This window comes from Pantherophis guttatus, chromosome 12 (genome assembly GCF_059756535.1).
Source record: "Pantherophis guttatus breed Tessera chromosome 12, ASM5975653v1, whole genome shotgun sequence".
Lineage (NCBI taxonomy): Eukaryota > Metazoa > Chordata > Lepidosauria > Squamata > Colubridae > Pantherophis > Pantherophis guttatus.
In genome coordinates this window covers 12970589-12987740 of record NC_142074.1, presented here as the reverse complement: position 1 = coordinate 12987740, position 17152 = coordinate 12970589, and the positions used below count along the sequence as shown (strand labels likewise).

The 17152-nt window shown below is 44.1% G+C and overlaps 1 protein-coding gene across 6 annotated transcripts in view; it reads right to left on the bottom strand.

Annotated features, from left to right (window-relative positions):
• Positions 1-7530, bottom strand: part of ZNF185 (zinc finger protein 185 with LIM domain) — a 66049-nt gene extending 58519 nt beyond the window's left edge. For 2 of the 6 annotated variants that reach the window (XM_087877418.1, XM_087877420.1), the window contains exon 1: positions 7289-7428. The gene's annotated coding sequence lies outside the window, so the exon portion shown is untranslated. Of the gene's footprint in view, positions 1-7288 lie in introns of all 6 variants that reach the window. The other 4 variants (XM_060692100.2, XM_087877416.1, XM_087877417.1 and 1 more) reach the window with 4 other exon arrangements.
• Between the last annotated feature and the right edge of the window lie 9622 nt (positions 7531-17152).

Here is a 17152-nt window from a genome sequence, read left to right as displayed (position 1 = left end):
TGCCCAAATATTGCATTGGGTGAGGGGGCTTATTAGGTTTGGGGTTTTATTGCTGTAATGAAGGCGCCTTGAATCAACATCAATGAGGCATATAAATTTTCCAAATAAATAAATAAATTGCCTGAGTTAGGTAGGTTGGTTTTTCTCCCTCTGTCTCCCTCTCTGTCTTTCTCTCTTTTCTCCTTGCTGACGTAATGCATTCCTTTGACCTGCACGTGCTATTTCCATATTCTTTCTCCTATCTACATTATTCTAATGGAGGAGATTGAAACAACATATAGCAATGAATCTACTTGCAAATGATTTTAAATTACATTGACTTCCTCATTGTCTTCCCGGTTCCAGGAATTGCTCCATACCGAAGAGAAATATGGCTAAACACATTACACATGGCACATGAATGAATGTGTCCAAACTGACTCAAGTCAAACAGCCTTTTGAGTCAAAACCCATGATTTGTAAACGATAACGCCTAAGTTTGTGCAAGACATTAAACGAAGCTTTCATCACTGCTTTTATAATTAGCCACAGTGGCCATGCCACTATAAAGGATGGTTTATAACCACAACTTGATGGATTCAGACATTGTGCCAAGTGAAGATCCTGAGCTATTATGACTTAATTTAACAAATCTTTTATAGTTTGCCACCTGGTTCACCTTTCTCAAATGTTATGTATGTCAATTTTCCAAGCCTTGTATTCCCCCCTGCATTTGCTGTTGATGGTCACAACAGATTTTTTTTTAAAAAAAACTCTAGATACTGTGTCCAGTTGCTGCGAAGGAGGTGATAGTTGCTTTGGTGTGATGTTCTGAGGGCACACAATTGGGAATGGTTGAGCTGCATTTGTCTGAAGATTTTGAGACAGCAACCTTCTTTATATAAAGAAGGGAACATTAAAAGCTAACAGAGACTAATTTCAGAATAAAAAGAACAGAGGAGAGGAGAGGAGAGGAGTGGAGAGGAGAGTAATGGAGAGGAGTGGAGAGGAGTGGAGAGGAGAGGAGAGGAAAGGAGTGGAGAGGAAAGGAGAGGAGAGGAGAGGAGAGGAGAGGAGAGGAGAGGAGAAGAAATAGAAGCTGCCAATTTTCTTTGCAGAAAATCAAGTATAATTATAAAATTATCTCTTATTATATTACCAAAAAGACCCACATTTTTCTATTAACTTTTTTTACCCCTAATCATCAAAACCACAAATCATAAATACCTTTTTACTGTTTCATGCAAAAAAAAAAAAGTCTACAAAGGGTTTGCACTAAGCCACGATTGTTTTTCCTCTAATCAAGGAAGTCAATTTAGCCATCTCTGCAAGTTCCATCACCTCCACCAACCATTCCTCCATTCCGGTTAGTGTGTCAAACCTTTCCATCTTTGAGCATCTCACTGCAGTTGTCCCATGTAAAGGCAAACTTCCATGACTTTCCCAGTTGCCAGGACAACAGCCTTTCTCAGCCCAATCTGGACCTGGGACCTTCCGAATATAAGGATGCTCTTACTGAGCAATAACCTTTCCCCACAAACTTTCACTGAAATAAAATGAGGTACTGAGTAATGCTTAATTGTTTTTCTTCCACAAATGGACCTCTCACAGAACACGTACAACCTTAGCTTGGGTAGCCATATTTAGGTGAGGGCAGTGGTGGGTTTCAAATTTTCTTACTACCGGTTCTGTGGGTGTGGCTTGGTGGGTGTGGCATGGCATGGCTTGGTGGGCGTGGCAGGGGAAGGATACTGTAAAATCTCCATTCCCACCCCACTCCAGGGGAAGGATACTGTAAAATCCCCATTTCCTCCCAATCAGCTGGGACTCGGGAGGCAGAGAATAGATGGGGGTGGGGCCAGTCAGAATTTTTACTACTGGTTCTCCGAACTACTCAAAATTTCTGCTACTGATTCTCCAGAACTGGTCAGAACCTGCTGAAACCCACCTCTGGGTGAGGGTAAATGCCAATTTGCAACGCATCCCTAGCCTGTTCTCGAGTTGTCATAGGAAAGGGGAGATGGAAAACTGATGGAATGGCACAACAGCCAAAGACAGATGCACATTCCAGACTTATCTCTCTCAAGGCTGCATCCCAGGGTTACTTACAGCGGCTGAAAGGGAGAGATCTCTACAACCCGTGAAACTGCTCCGTTGGCGAATGTGATTGATGATACACCCTGTGGGGAGGGGGGAAACAGGGTCATGATTGGGGCCGTAAATTATGTGGGGCCAGAGCTGGCTTCACTTGGGAACATGCCGACATGAAGCTCCTAATAAATAACTGGATTTCTTTTGAAGCTTGGCTCGAGGCTCATGATTTAATTAGGGCATCCATCAGAAGTCTGACAGTAAAACCTCTTTTAAATCAGACTTAACTTCTAGTGATTTCATGAATGCATCCATGAAGTCTTCTTGGGCAACAATATGGAAGTACTTCACCATTCTCTTTTTCCAATATATTTTTACAGTCACCTGCTTCAGTCTACTACAGCTCTGGTATTTCCTGATACTCTTCCATTCACTATTAACTTGATCCAACTCTGCTACTTAGTTTTTGAACCACAGTAGTGGTTGGACATCTAACTGGGCACCTATTTTTATGACGTCTGAATGACTGCCTTGTGGGCTTTGTTAATGAATGGAGAGAAGGAGAACATGGATCTCTTAAGGTTAGGGAGATGCTGAAGGCACCATAAAGTAGACTAACTTCTTAGCTCCCTGATACAACATGCTGTGGTCATACCAGATGCAACATGGTGTGACCAGACCACAACATGGTGTGACCAACCTCTGTAGAATGGTTCCCCCAATCCTCAACTCATAGAGTCAACTCAGAAGGATAGTTTGGTTAATGATATCTAAAGCCATTAAGAGATCAAGAAGCACAAATATGCCATCACTATCCTGGCTCCATCATAGGTCATAAATTATCACAACCAAAGCTGTCTCACTACTAAATCCAGTCCTGAAAGCTGATTGAAATGGGTCTAGACCCATGACGGCGAACCTATGGCATGCGTGCCACAGGTGGCACACAGAGCCATATCACCCAAGAGTTGCCCTAGCTCAGCTCCAGCACGCATGTGCACGCTGGCCAGCTGATTTTCGGGCCTTCTGGGCCCACCGGAAGTTGGGAAATGGGCCATTTCCAGCCTCTGGAGGGCTTCTGGGGGGGGAGATGCTGTTTTCCCCCTCCCCAGGCTCCAAGAAAGCCTCTGGAGCCCGGGGAGGGCAAAAAAACGGGCCTGCTGGCCCCACTGGTAACCTTTTTGCCATCGCATGCCAAAAGTGGGGAGAGCACAGGGGAGTTGCACACCCATGTGCATGGGGGTGGGCCATGGGGGTGGGCCATGGGGGGGCATTGAATTATGGTTGTGGGCATGCACATGTGTGACCCCCCTTACTCCCCCCGCTTTTGGCAGGCGACAGCAAAAAGGTTAGCCATCACTCGTCTAGACAATCTATTTCCTTCAAGGTTCTGATCAGCTTCAGGCTGAGCCCCTTTTCAACAACCTTCTCCAGAAACAGAAGACTGAAGATGGGTTGATAGACTTCGAAGATCATTGGAGCCAAAGCCAGCTTCTTGAGGAGAGGATATTATTCTTTTTTAATTCAAAGTCATCTCAGAAAGAAATAAGATAGGAGGACTTGGGATCTGACATCCACAGAATAACTCTAAAATTGAGCCAATCTCTCTGTGTAGTAGAAGTCAAAACAGTCAAGAAATTAGAGAATACGGATCAATCCTTGATGACTACAAATCACCTGGACAGATGATTTATTTCACAAGGTTCACAGAGCTTCACAGGTCACCAAGATGACAAATCCAGGCAACATCCAATTGGATTCGTGGTCAGCTGAAAACCTGAGTTGGTCCCCGAGAAGACTGCTCAGAACCATCCCGGAAGCAAGACTCTCATTTCTGCAAACATTCACTCCATTCCAAAACAGGAGCGAAGTAAACTTGATGGACAAGAGCCATTGGGTGGGGCACAAGCTGTGGAAGTCCACAACTCCCTCTCAAACACACAAAGAGAAGTGGAACTTGTTCTACTGATATCCCAAACGCTCAACTGTCATGCAGCTAAGTCACAGGTGAATGGCATAAGCACGACACTCATCACGATGGCATTTGTAAACGGAAAAATGATATAGAAAGGGTGATATCATGAACCATCGTCCACTTTGACTGCCAATTACAGAAGTTGGTCGGCTAACACATTTGGCGAACACCAAGATAGGGGAGAGTAGAAGATGAAGGAACAGCATCATCATGACCTCAATCAGCTCAGAAACTCAGTAACAGTAATAGAGTTGGAAGGGACCTTGGAGGTCAGGCGGGAGACCTGTACTAGGGATTCAAACCGACGAACTGCCTACCTTTCTGATCGACAAGCTCAGTGTCTTAGCCACTGAGCCACCTAGTCAGGCATATTTCTCACCTTCCAACCATCCCAGATACAGGTAGTCCTTGACTTACCGCCAAAATTGGGGCCAGAATTTCTCCTGCTAAGCAAAGCAGTTTTAACTAAGTTGCACCCAATTTTACAACTTGTTTGCCACAGCGTTTAAACCAGGGGTGTCAAACTCAAGGCCCATGGGCCAGATCCGGCCTGCGGGATGCTTAGATCTGGCCCGCGGGGCTGCCCTGGAAACAGTGAAGGACCGGCCTATGGTGCCTCTGTCAGCAAAAATGGCACGCGGGAGGACAGTGTGCAGCCCTCCTGGGCTCCGTTTTTTGGCCGTGATGGCCTCCTGCAGCCCTCTGTCAGCGAAAACGAAGCTCAGGAAGGCCGCGCATGGCACCAACCTCCATTTTCGCTGGCAGAGAGCTGCAGGAGACTGTCACGGCCAAAAACAAAGCCTCGACATGTGACGTCGAGCTGGCCATGCCCCCCCCCCCGGCCAGCCCTCCAAGTTCAAACACAACTCTGATGTGGCCCTCAATGAAATTGAGTTTGACACCCCTGGTTCAGGGGTGAAATTCTCCCGGTTCAGACTGGATCGGGCAATCCGGTAGCGATTGTGGCAGGTGGTTCGGAGAACCGTTAGCGATGGTGGCGTAAGGCTCTGTCCATGTCATTACTTCCTGGTTTTAACCAGGAAGTAACGTGTTTTTTTACCCTCTGCCCATGCACAGAAAGTTTTGCGCGTGTGCAGAGGGTCTGCGCGCACAGTGCATGCACTTCCGAACCAGTAAGGAAGGTAAGTAGTTTTCACCCCTGCCCTGGTTTAAACGAATCACTATGGCTGTTAATTGAACCTCGCAGTCATTAAACGAATCTGGTTTCCGCCATTGACTTTGCTTGTCGGGGGTTCAGCTGCGAAAGTTACCAATAGCAACGATCACATGATCTCGGAACTCTGCAACTATCGTAAATATGATGCTCGCCAAGTTCCTGAATTTTGATCACATGACCTAATGGGGGATGCTTGCAATAATCCTAAATACAAGACCCAGTCCCAAATCACTTGATTTAGTACCATTGTAACGTCAAGCAGTTGTTGAATGAGTAAGTTATAAGTAAAAGACTACTATCTCCCCTCTTCACCTTCCTCACAGGGCTGTTGCAAAAATAAAAAAATAAGCCAAATGAAAAGAAAAAAACGCAAAGGTCAGCAGCGTGTAATAACCAAGGATTTGGGGAGTTTTGTTTCCTTTAATTTCTGCTTGTGGTGCAGTTATTAAAGGCCCAGGAGTTGGATTCAGGAAAAAAAAAAAATTAGTGAATGCCTTTATAAGGAGGAGTTTCATAAAAGATTTGGCACAGATCTCTGTTGCACTTTAAAAACCAACATTCTCTTCATGTGGTTTCTGAGAACAAGCTTGCATTCCTCAGCCCTCTGACAGATGTTCTTGGAGCATGGGCAGAGTATAAAGCTGCCAAAGAGAAGAGGGAAGACGCCCAGCTGAGGAAACCGTGCCAAGCTCTGCCTATCTACAGGGGTACATTTTATCATTTTTTAGCACAGAAACTCTATTTTACCAAGAGCTGCCCAACTGACAGACACTCAAAAAAGCAAAGCAAAATGAGGCAATCCGCACATTAATTTTGGAGAATCGGTCAGCTTTTAGAAGAATCCCGAGACAAAGATTTCAATCATCTCGTGTCCATTGGTGGAGGGAAAAAAAATTGCTGGATGCAAGAAGAAAATAAAAGAAAACGACTCCATATCTGAAGATCTGGAGCAAACAGGCTTGCACCGATGCATTTAAATACAGAACGAAGTAAAATTGTAGAAGCTTCTTGGATGAGAAGCGAAACATTTTCAAGGGGGAAAAAAACCTCCCCCAAAAAAGAAGTCCAGTTGCCTTTTGAAAAGCACTTTTGAGACAGGTCATAGTTGCTGGCACAAAACGTTGAAATGCACAAAGAGAATGGAGATTAGGGATAAGACAAACCAACCTTAGCATTTAAGGCTTCTGAGTTCTGAGCGGATGATTTACTCCCCCTTGAAACAGCAAAGATTGTGGATTTACTCCAAATCACCAGGGATTCACCTTGATTCTAAACCCTGCCCACTTGTACAATAAGTGTGTAAGAGCCGTGGAAACACTCTTCGGAAAACTCTTCCTTTTCCAAAACTCTTCTACCTTCCACAGTAAACACTATTTTGGATGCATGGAAGAAAGTACCTGTACAGCACCGGTCAAGAAAAGAGTAATTCATAGATAGATATATTCTTATCGGGAATCAATCTTTTCGTTTCACTTACGTCAAACCAAATCAGTGTAACTTCTCCTTACTTGAATAGCCTGACTAGGTGGCTCAGTAGCTAAGACGCTGAGCTTGTCGATCAGAAAGGTCAGCAGTTCGGCAGTTCAAATCCCTATTGCAGGTCTCCTGCGTGAGCAGAAGGTTGGACTAAATGACCTCCAAGGTCCCTTCCAACTCCGTTACTTCATTAGCAGGTTGTGATGGTTGTAGAGGAGAGGGGGTGGGTGGGAGAAAAAAGGAGTTGGGGATTGCAAAGCAAGATTTCTTGGTCCTTCCCCTTCATCCCAACCTAGCCTACCCACATCTGGCATGGGGAGCCTGGCTTAAGTGGCTCAGTGGCTGAGCTTGTCGATCAGAAAAGTCGGCAGTTCAGCGGTTCGAATCCCTAGCATAGGTCTCTATGGGGCTGGACTAGATGACCGCCAAGATTCCTTCCAACTCTGTTACTATTTGTTTCTTTCTTTGTTTGTTTGGGAAGCAGTTCAGCACTCTTAAACCCCTGGATGAGCCTGCAGGAAAAGCAGGCTCTCTTCTCCTGTTTCCCCAAAGGATTGTTGCCTGCCCAGCAAGAACCGAAGGAGGCTTACCACGGTAGAAGCAACACGGGTGGATTTCCTTCTGCGGAGACACCTTTTAAAGCATGCAGCAGCCTCCGTCCTCCGTCGCTGTGAGCGGATCTGCAGGGAGGGCACTGGGCAAAGCGCACAGACGATCTCAGCTTGGGGCCCAGCCTTGTTATGGGAGGGAAGGCTGACAAAATGGGAGGGTGCTTCTACCCTGCAGGGCATCAAACAGGTTCCTACATCCCAGGCACAGGAGAGGGAGAGAGAAGAGAGAGAGAGAGGGAGGGAGGGAGGGAGGGAGAGAGAGAGAGAGGGAGGGAGAGGGAGAGGGAGAGGGAGAGGGAGAGGGAGAAGGAGTGTGTTTTCCCCCCCTCCCTCTCTGCTTCAGCCAGAAATAGCCTCTCCCTTCCACATTCTTTACATTCCCTGCCCTGTGTCACTGGAGACGTCCTGGGCCAGAGGAGAAAAGCAAGCAAGTGGTAGCTGAGGTTTTGGTTGCGGGCAAGGCTGACAGACAGGTGAGGCTATTAAGGATGCAAGAAGCAGCCATCCTTCCCGCCCCCCTCTCCCACAAGCATCAAACTTGCCCAGAAAACCCACTTCTCACCTCTTGCCTAGTGTAGCACAATCGCCCCAACGATGGAGACTATGTCCGTGCCAAACATTCCTCTGTATTGTCAGCCTGCCAGTTGCCATTCGGCTCATTGAAAACAGATGGGTTTTGGAGGTGTCGTGCAAAGGAGGATTACGGATAAACATGAGTGGGAAGGGACCCTGTAGGTCATCTAGTCCAACCCCCCGCCCAAGCAGGAGACCCTACACCATTTCCGACAAATGGCAGTCCAGTCTCTTCTTGAAAGCCTGCAGTGATGAAGCTCCCACAACTTCCTCAGGCAACTTCGGTTCCGTTGGTTGATTGTTCTCACTGTCAGAAAGTTTCTCCTTATTTCTAGAAGACGATCCCTTGGACATTGTGGCAATCTTGCCTTGACTAGATTTTGTCTGAAATTGTCTAGGGCCATGGCGCCGAACCTATGGCACACATGCCACAGATGGCACGCGGAACCATCTCTGCGGGCATGCAAGCTATTGCCCTAGGTCAGTTCCACAGTGCATGCATGCGTGCCGGCCAGCTGATTTTTGGCTGGCCTTGTCCACGCCGCCCCTCCCCGGAGCCTTCATGAGACCCATTTTGGACGCCAGGTAAGTACAGGGCTCGCATGGAGGCTCTGGAAGGGCGAAAAATGGCCCTACCAGAAGTACCAGAAGTCCAGAAATGGAATGCTTGGATTGCTATCTCATAATTATTTTGTAGCTATTTTGTATTTTGTTCCACTTTTTTGTTGTTGTTGTTTTTATGTTCTGCTATTGTTCTGAGGCCATCCTGAGTTGGCTGGAGTCAGGCAGCCACTAAATTGAATGAATGAATGAATAACTGAATGAATGAATACTTGAATAAATGAATGAATGAATATAAATCTCCCAGTTATCTAAATACTTTAAACTTTACAATAGGAATGAACACCACATTATTCTTCCTCCAGACAAGAGGTGTAATATTGAAAGCCAAGTCAACCCAACTATTCCTTGAAAGAAAATTGAATGGGTTTTTTTTAAAAAAAGTTTTTTATTTTTTTTATTCTTATACAGCTCATTGCGTGAATGGTTAGATACCTGGGTATCACACATTTCAATACAAATAAATATGACAGTATTATTCCTTGTAATTACTTTTCATTTTTATTTCTAATTTTACCAACACATAACTTCTACTATCATCCTTCAATTCTAAATCTTCTCGTAGTTCTTCCGTACATTATATCATCTTAATATCTATTCTTACTATTTCCCCCCCTCTTATTTCTACTTCTCTTTTAGCCCCTTTTTTCCCCCCCTTCACCTATCACTCTAGTAATTGAAGCCGTGGTCCTTCCCTTTTTTTTTCATTTCATATTTCCGTATGCACGTCTAGTATCAATCGTAATTTCTTTCAAGTATTTAGTGTATATCCATTTCATATTGTTGTTTTTCCAATCCTTCAATCCTTGTAGTTCTCATTAAAATATATCCTGCCTTTGTCTAATCTCAAATGGCTTAATTCTAGCTTTCCACTATTACTCACATTTTTATACATATTTAATAATACCCTTATACAAATTCTATTTGTCTAATTTACAAAATAATTTGAATGGGTTTTTATATGCCTCTCCAATGGATTCCTCAACCTGATAAATGTGAGTGGAAGAGACAATAGAATCCTCTGTCCAAGGTTAATATTAAACCCCAAAAAAGATCAGGCAAAATTCCATAATTTCATCCAAAGCTTGAGCACAGTTATATGTGTTTTTTAACACTGAACTCTACTGAATTTTAAAGTTATCCAGATGTACATAGACCCTGTTTGGACAAATGAAATATGGAACTCATTTATACAAAATATCATAGGTCAAAAAAGAATAATAGTTGTATAAGTGTGTTGGAAATTAATATATACAGCCTTGAATAATATTTACATTAGGTAAGTATATATAGTATTATAACCGGTGTAGCTATTGTAACAATATATTCTGTTTCTTTTTTTCTTTGTATTTTTTCCAGTTTTTAAAACAGTTTTTATAGATTGCTTTTTTTTCATTGAGAACGTATGTACAGTATTTGTATTATAATTATCTTTTGTTTTGTTTTTTCTTTTTCTGTGATTTTAAAAGCAATAATTATCTAACGTGAAAATGTTTTGATGCTTAATCACAGAATGAAACAGAGTGAGAGAGTTTACACAGGCCTTTTCCTTGGCTGAGGAGGTCAAGTGGTAATTGACATTTTGAGATACCTTCTTCTCGGAACTCAGAATAATCATCAGACTACGCCAGCAAATGTCGGTGCTTTTAAGACGACATCAATCTATTCTGCGATTCGGAATCTTTCAACATCCGTGAAGATTTCACCAGGAGATCTGTGCAATGTCTTTCGCCAGCTTTAATACATCCCTTAAGTCTGTTCAGCGTTGTGACACCTCCGCAAGATTACAGTTAAACTCAGCATTAGTCATTTGGGAGGCTACAGGCATTTTTTTAAAAAAAAAACCTGCAAATTTGTTAGCTTCTTCCTTAATGTCATTAAGGCCTAAGGACAGAATAAATCAAAGCAGGTCCGGTTTTACTATTTTAATTTAAAACCATTGGTTTAAAGGAAGCAATGGTGGGTTGCCCCCGGTTCAGACCGGTTCGCAAGAACCGATAGTAAAACTGGCAGGAGGCCCCACCCACTGCCCCGGATGTTGTCATCGGCGATCTGCGCATGCGGAGAAGCTTCCCATCATCACGCACGATCCCGTTGCGAACCGGTAGTAAAGGTAAGTAGAACCCACCCCTGGTTAAAAGGGAATGCATGCAACCCACCGGTTTGCGAGTCTTGTCAATGTGTCCCTTTGTACAAACACAGGGAGGAAAAAATATCGCAAATAAGGTTTTAAAAGAATGAATAAAGGCATAAGATAGGACAGTGATGGTGAACATTTTTGGCACTGAGTGCCCAAACTGGAACACATGTGCGCCCTGGAGCACCGGAAACCAAAAATGGACCTGAAAACAGCCTGAAAACGGCCTGAAAAATGATCCGAAAAACGACCTGAAAATAGCCCTGAAAACAGCCCCAAAACAGCCTGTTTTTTGGCTGGTTTTGGCTATTTTTCGGGCCATTTTCAGGCTGTTTTCCGGTGCTTTAGCACCCACGAAGACCAGCTGGCATGCCAGAAACCAGAAAAGCAGCTGGCGACGGCACATGCCCACAGAGAGGCCTCTGCATGCCGCCTCTGGCCCGCGTGCCACAGATTCGCCATCACGGAGATAGGATGAAATAAGAATGTTCCATTTGACTGCGTTAGGAACTCAAGGAAGCATTACAGTGGTTAGATGGCTTGCCTGAGGCCATCTTTTGCCCAACATATACAGGTAGCCCTGACCTATCTCGTTAGGTTGCCTTAAGAATTATAAGGCTACGCAAATGGAATGCATTAGACATTCAAAGAATAATATGCATACATTAAGTAAGGAATGCATCGGCCACAGCAGTGCTGCGTTGCTCACAATTCTCCAGCCCATTTCTGGGTGGGGAAAAAAAAAACTCCCTGCATTTCTCCAGGGGAAAGAGACATTCTCCAGTTAATTTCCTCAAGGGCAAAGACTGTCCCTTGATGATGCCTGCATCTTGGCTGCTCAAAATGTTTCTTTAGAAGAGGAGGCCCTCTTGTTGTCTCGAAGGCTATAGGAAGCACAAGAAGTCAGAGAAGCTTGCAGGCTACAGAGAAATGGTTGCACAAAGAAAGAGGGGAGGTCTTCATACATCGCTTGGTGCAGGGGTGAAATCTAAAATTTGTTAGTACCGGTTCTGTTGGCGTGGCTTGGTGTGGGGGGGGGGATAATGTGACTGGGTGGGCGTGGCCAACATTTTTTTTAAACTTTTAAAAGCATTTTTTTTTACAACCTCTTTGGCAAAGAGGTTGTAAAAAAAATGCTTTTAAAAGCCTCTGGCGATCCCAGCTGAGTTGCCTGCTCGGCAGAGGCTTTTTTTCTTTTAAAAGCCTCTGCCAGTCAGGCAACTCAGCTGGGATCGCCAGAGGCTTTTAAAGGCCTTTTTTTTTTTCTACAACCTCTTCGGCTGAGGGAGAGAGATACACACATATAGAAGTCCCACCCCCGCCCTCAAGGCAGCCACATCCCTTCACTAACCTGCTTTCCATCCCCAGGTGGAAAATTAATTTAAATTAAATTAAATTAAATTAAATTAAAATTAATTTAAATTAAATTTAAATTTATTTATTTATTTATTTATTTATTTATTTATTTATTTATTTATTTATTTATTTATTTATTTATTTATTTAATTAATTAAATTTTTATACCGCCCTTCTCCTGCTGGACTCAGGGCGGTGAACAGTCAAGAATAAAAACATCACATACAAAATTTAAAATTTTTAAAAGAATTAAACAAATTCTGGCCCAATAAATTTAAAACACCCCAACTAAAATCAATTTACAGTTAAAAATATCTAAAAATATCTAAGGGGCGATTACGCCAGCCCAGCTTGATGAAATAAAAAAGTTTTAAGGGCACGGCGAAAAGCACGGAGATCTGGGATCCTACGTATCTCCGGGGGCAGGTCGTTCCAGAGGACAGGTGCCCCCACAGAGAAGGCTCTCCCCCTGGGGGTCGCCAGCCGACATTGCCTGGCTGACGGCACCCTGAGGAGTCCCTCTCTGTGGGAGTGTACTGGCCGGTGGGAGGCTATCGGCGGCAGAAGGCGGTCCCGTAAGTACCCAGGCCCTAAGCCATGGAGCGCTTTAAAGATGGTAACCAGCAGCTTGAAGTGCACCCGGAAGACCACCGGAAGCCAACGCAGCTCGCGCAGGAGGGGTGTCACATGGGAGCGCCCTATCATTCCCATAATCCCCCGCGTGGCCGCATTCTGCACCAGTTGCAGCCTAATTTGTGTGTATTGTTTAATGGACTGCTTGATGGACTGCTAAATTGGCCACATTCACTCAGTCACATGACCAGTCTATCCCCCCCAAACAGTCTGAGGGACCATGAATTGGCCCCGGTTTAAAAAGTTTGAGGACCCCCGTTCTAGAGTCTCAACATTTTTTTAATATACTGGCGACCAAGACTGGATGCAATATTCCAAGTGTGGAATGGATTTGCCCCTGATCCCACTCATGAAACAATTCCCCCTGGCCTTATTTAAGATATATGCCCTCTCTATCCCAGCCCTGACCTTCGGAACACCCTACCTCCAAATGTTGACCTTCTTCTTGGCATTTCATAATTCTTTGAAGATTTGGATATTCTTCAATTATGGGGACCAGGTTGGGTAACCCCATCAATGACATTCTCTCAGTACAACCTGTGTTTACCTTATTGGCTCAGACAGCCGTCAGATGTCATTATGTTATTTTTATTTATTAAATGTTTATCCTGCTTTGTAAGTAACTCAACATGGTGAACATGTATACTTCCTCCTCCTCCTGTTTTCCCCACAACAACCCTGTGAGGCGAATTAGGCTAAGAGCGACTGGCCTAAAGTCACCCAGATGTCTAAGGTGGGACTAGAACTCACCATTTTCTCGTGTTTGGCCAGTCACCCAGATGGCTTTCATGTCTAAGGCGGGACTAGAACTCACAGTTTCCTGCTTTCTAAACCCACACATTTAATGGCTGCACCAACCTGGCTCTATAAAACTGTTATTTGTTGATTGTATTGGTTTTGGTCCTATGTTTACACTCGAGTCGCAATTGTGAGATGGGTGAATAGACATAAATTGATAAAATAGGCATGCAAGAACCATAATCCTGAATTTCTTTTAAGGAATTTTTCAAAAGCCAACTGAATGAGAAGTATCTAAACATTTCTCCAGCCGGGCACTGAAGTAGAAATTTTCTGAACTCTCTAAAATGAAGCTCCTCGACTTGAGGCTTGACTTCTAGGGACTACATGGACACATCCATATGAATGAACGTGTCTTCCAGCTTTTGGTCAATCAAGATGTGTCCACAGAGTTTTCTATTCAACAATAAGGATGCGTGTGTCTGTTCAACCTCAAAGTTCAACCTGAGCTACAAATATTCTCTGCTATGGAAAAATGGAAGGAGCAGGCTTGAATAGAATAGAATAGAATAGAATAGAATAGAATAGAATAGAATAGAATAGAATAGAATAGAATAGAATAGGAGTAACAGAGTTGGAAGGGACTTTGGAGGTCTTCTAGTCCAACCCTCTGCTTAGACAGGAAACCCTACACCACTTCAGACAAATGGTTATCCAACCTCTTCTTAAAAACTTCCAGTGTTGGAGCATTCACAACTTCTGGAGGCAAGTTGTTCCACTGATTAATTGTTCTCACTGTCAGGAATTTTCTCCTTAGTTCTAGGTTGCTTCTCTCCTTGATTAGTTTCCACCTATTGCTTCTTGTCCTGCCCTCAGGTGCTTTGGAGAATAGCTTGACTCCCTCTTCTTTGTGGCAGCCCCTGAGATATTGGAAGACTGCTATCATGTCTCCCCTAGTCCTTCTCTTCATTCAACTAGACATACCCAGTTCCTGCAACTCTTCTTGATATGTTTTAGCCTCCAATCCTCTAATCATCTTTGTTGCTTTTCTCTGCACTCTTTCTAGACTCTCCATATCTTTTTTACATCGTGGCGATCAAAATTGGATGCAGTATTCCAAGGATTATTTTTCCAAGACAATTCACATTTCTTTTCATTTTTTTTTTTTTGCTCAAATTTCAATTGGAATTCCAATTCCAATTCATAATTACTGTTCTGGAATACCTTTGTGATTTCCCACTTAAATTTTAAGCTGGTCTTTACCCTGCTTAGTGTCTAAGCTTGGGCACATAAACCTGAAACTATTTGCTAAGAGGCACTAATAGATGACAGTCAGCGAAGGGAATACAATTTTACACAGGTAGTCCTCAACGTACGACCACAATTGAGCCCAACATTCTGTTGCTAAGTGAGACAGTTGAGTTTTACTCCCTTTTATGACCTTTCTTGCCAGAGCTGTTAAGTGAATCACTGCAGTTGATAAATTAGTAACCTGGTTGTTAAGTGAATCTGGCTTCCCCATGGACTTTGCTCATCAGAAGGTCGCAAAAGGCAATCAATAACCCCGGGACACTGCAACCGTCATAAGTATGAATCAGCTGCCATGTCAAATTTTGATCATGTGAGCACGGGGATGCTGCAAGTCAAGTGAAAAATGGTCATAAATCACTTCTTTCAGTGCCATTGTAACTTTGAACTGTCAATAAGCAAATGGTTGTTAAGTCCAGGACAACCTGTGTATAATTGCCTACTGAGATGTGCAATCGTGGTGGACCGAGGGACCATGTCACCACTGCATTACTTGTTCCTTCTAAATATGATCTCTAGTGCCCTTTGACTGCCTCCTGCCCACTTGTGACATTGAGCACCATTTGGGATGGATGGATGGATGCAGTGGTGAAATCTAAAATTTGTTACTACCGGTTCTGTGGGCGTGGCTTGGTGGGGGGGATTGTAATGTGACTGGGTAGGCGTGGCCAATTTTTTTTTTAAACCTTTTAAAACCATTTTTTCTATAACCTCTTCGGCGAAGAGGTTGTAAAAAAATGCTTTCAAAAGGCTCTTATGATCCCAGCTGAGTTGCCTGATCGGCAGAGACTTTTTTTCTTTTAAATGCCTCTGCCGATCAAGCAACTCAGCTTGGATTGTCAGAGGCATTTAAAAGAAAAAAAACCTTTTTTTCTTTTAAATGCCTTTTTTTTTTTTTAAATTTGATTTATATGCCGCCCTTCTCCGGAGACTCAGGGCGGCTTACAATGTGTTCAGCAATAGCCTTCATCCTTTTGTATATTTTATACAAAGTCAGCTTATTGCCCCCACAAACTGGGTCCTCATTTCACCTACCTTAGAAAGGATGGAAGGCTGAGTCAACCTTGAGCCTTGGAGAGATTCGAACCAGCAGTAAATTGCAGGCAGCTGTGTTAATAACAGGGTGCTTAGACCACTGTACTATCAAGGCTCTTTGCCGATCCAAGCTGAGTTGCCTGATCGTTAGAGGCATTTAAAAGAAAAAAAAGTCTCTGCCGATCAGGCAACTCAGCTTTGATTGTCAGAGGCATTTAAAAGAAAAAAAGGGTTTATTTCTTTTAAAAGCCTTGGAAGATCCCAGCTGAGCCACACGATCATCAGAGGCTTTTTTTTTTTACTTTTAAAAGCATTTTTTCGGCTGAAGAGGTTGTAAAAAAAATGCTTTTAAAAGTAAAAAAAAAGCACCTCTGATGATTGTGCGGCTCAGCTGGGCATTGGGAGGGGCAGGGATTTTTGCTACCGGTTCTCCGAACCACCCGCCTCCATCGCTACCGGATCGGGCGATCCGGTCCGAACCGGGAGCATTTCACCCCTGGGATGGATGGATGGATGGATGGATCTGCTTACCATGGATTCTTAACTAGATATGCGATGACGGAAGTTTCATCCTTGGGCCTTGCCCCTTGTCTCTTTCAGGAGGTTAGCAATACCGAGGGACAATTCCCACGAATGCGGAGAGATTATGCATTCTTCATAACAAAAGCCCAACCTCATCTGAACCTTTTCTGCATAAGGGTGTGCCAACAGTCACCCATTGCAAGGGCTGTGAGTCATTGGAGAAGGCGGAAAGGAATTCCATGCATCACATCAACCCCTCTTCTCCCATTTTGGCTCTACTCTGGCCAGTTCTAGCTTTGTTTAGATTTGTTGGCCGCCAACCCAGTAGACTTCCAGTTATCAGCTTAAGGGCGGACCTTCAAAGCTTGGAAGGATAACAGAATAGCAGAGTTTAAAGGAACCTTGGAGATCTTCTAATCCAGGGGTGTCAAACTCAGGGCCTGCAGGCTGGATGGGGTGGTTAAATCCGGCCCACGAGTCCACCCTGAAAATAGCAAAGAACTGGCCCACGGTGCCTCTGGCAGCCAAAATGGGGCACAGGGAGCTGTGCGCAGCCTCCCGTGGCCCGTTTTCGGCCTGGACAGCCTCCTGCAGCCAAAACAGGGCACGGGGAGGGGGGGTGGCAGCATGTGGCCTCCTGCAGCCCGTTTTGGCCAGCAGGGTATTGCAGGAGGTGTCCGTACCATCTCCCCCTCTCCAGCCAGCCCATGCTGATCTGGCCCTCGAAGAAATCTAGTTCGACAGCCTTGCTCAAGCAGACGACTCTAGACCATTTTAGACAAAATGTTCCGTCCTCTCTTCTTAAAAGCCTCCAATCTCTGAAGGCAAGGTGTTCCACTGGTTTATTGTTCTCGTCAGGAAATTTTTCCTTAGTTCCAGGTTGGTTCTCTCCTTGATTAGTTTCCACCCATTTGCTTCTT